The following is a 2,500-nucleotide window of genomic DNA, read 5'->3' on the forward strand; positions in this document are numbered from 1 at the left end:
GAGGATCCTTAAACAATTTGCGATTAAGTCGATGTTTAAATTTAAGTGCCCTAAAACTTGACGAAAACATTCTTGTGCACCAGTTTTTCCTTTTTTCTTAATTTAAGAGGGTTTGGTCGGGACCAAATAATCTTTGACAGAATCACAGTAAAATAAAACACAGTGCTCTTTCCCCCAAACATGATGAACATTCGTCCAAAAAGATCTAAAAAGGCAGGAAATTCAATTGTCCGCCATTTGAACGGAAAAGCGTTCATGTTAGGCGCATAAGACGTCCCATACATAACAACTTTAAACTTGATATATACCACACCAAGTGTCCTTTTAGACCAAGTTAGCCCTCATCCACCCTCCGTAAGTTAATCACGTCTACCCCTATCCACCCTAAGTTAACCACGTGAACCCCAATAAAACCTAATTTAACTTCGTTCCAAAACGTTAACCCTCATCTAACCTGATTTAACCACATTAACCCTCATATATCCTATGTTGACCACTTAAGGACGTTCGCGCCAAAAATGTTCCCACGTACAGATTGCTTTTAAAGTTGCCACGCAGAAAGGTAATGATCTGCTTTTGCCAAAAAGGCAAAAAAATGGGGGGTCACCGTGCTCGTTTTCGAGATCATGAGGTGCACTTTTAGAAGATTGCGTTATTTTAAGACGATCTTAGCTTACAACCTAACTGTCAGCAATAAAAAAGCTACATAAGTGAAATTTAAATCGAGTAAACGTACTCAATTCAACATAACTAATATAACTAAATTAACCTTTGCAGCTGATGTCTTTTTCTGAGGTGAAATAGACCTTGAAAAACGATACATATTAGTCTAAGAAAGAAAACTTCGGTCGCACGAGAGCATAAAAGGCGAAATATTTGTAACTTCTCACGCACAGATTTTTTTTATTTTTTGTTAAAATGGACAAAATCAGAAAAGGAAGTGATCTACGGAAAGAAAAATAGGGGTCACCAAGCATTCAAGAGAGTAAAATCGCTGCGAAGTTCTCAAAGCGATGGAATATTCGCACTGTCACGTCATTGCGTGACATTTCCGAGAAGACTTGGGTCCACAGCTATCCCATGATGCCACACGCTTTAACGTTCCATGTTTGCGCCTTTTGCATCGTTTTTACCTTCGTAGTCTGCGATGCATGACGTGTGTGTGACATGCGTGAAAAAATGCGCAGTAGCAATGGGCGGGAACGTCCTTAATACCTCGATGACCCTCATCTACCCTTAGTTAACCTCGTTCTACCAAGTTAACCACGTTTACCCCTATTTACCCTGAGTTCACCAAGTTAACCCTCGTTTACCCCAAGGTAGCCTCGTTCTACCACGTAAACCCTCATCTACCCTGAGTTAACCATGCGTAAGCCTTCATCTACCCTAAGTAGACCACTCTATACCTCGTAGACCTTCATCTACCCCAAGTTAACCTCGATCTATCGCGTTTACCAACATTTATCCTATGTTAACCTTGTTCTACCACGTTAACGCTCATCTACTCCAAGTTAACCCCCAAATTACACTCGTTGTACCACGTTTACCAACATTTATTACATTCTCAACCTCGGATAATGCATTTCGCGTTCTCTGATTGGTTCACTCAATCTCGGTTATCAGCTCATATAGTATGATCAAAGTATGATCTTAGTTTGACCTTATACTGGTAAGTGATTCCGCTAAGCGTTGCTAAGCTAAAAACTTTTTCGCCGGAAAGCGAAATTTCTCTCTGAATAAAGCCAAAAATAAAAAAAAAAAACTTTTTTTGTAGAAACTTTGGATCAATTCCGGCGTTTAGAAGTACGCGAAAAGGCAAGGAATGTTTTTGTGATGAGCCTACGTCTGTCTGACCACAAGGTATTACACAACATCGCATCTTCATCAAGTTTTTTCCATTTCGCTCGAATTTTCTCTCTTTTTTCGCTCGTATTTCGTATTTCCAAATTTTTGGAGTTTAAGGAATTTAATAAAACAATTATTCCATTCGCGCTTGTTGGATGTGAGACTGGTTATAGCCAACTCGGCGCTGCGCTCCTCGTTGGGTATTTACCATCTCATATCCAACGCGCGCTTATGGAATAATTGTTTATTTTTTAGTAACCACGGTTTACCACCTTAATCCTCATCTACTCTAAGTTGACCACGTTCACCTTCATCTACCCTAAGTTGGCCACTTTATATCTCGTTGACCTTCATCAACCCCCAAAATAACCCAATTCTACCACGTTTACCTACATTATTCTCTGGTAATCAATTTCTGCCACGTTAATTAATCCTCATCAACCCTAAGTAGGCCTCTTTATAACTCGTTGACCTCCATGTACACCAAGTTAACCTCGTTCTACCAAGTAGGAAAGGAGAGACGCCGTTCAAGCATGAATTTTCAGGCTTTCCTTTCATTACCGCTCATGCAACGTTTATAACTGACAAGATCTGCATCTTAACCTACATTCCGTGATGTTTTAATAACTTTGGTTATGATGACAGATGAAATGCC

This window comes from Montipora capricornis, chromosome 6, assembly GCF_036669925.1.
Source record: "Montipora capricornis isolate CH-2021 chromosome 6, ASM3666992v2, whole genome shotgun sequence".
NCBI classification, from domain to species: Eukaryota; Metazoa; Cnidaria; class Anthozoa; order Scleractinia; family Acroporidae; genus Montipora; species Montipora capricornis.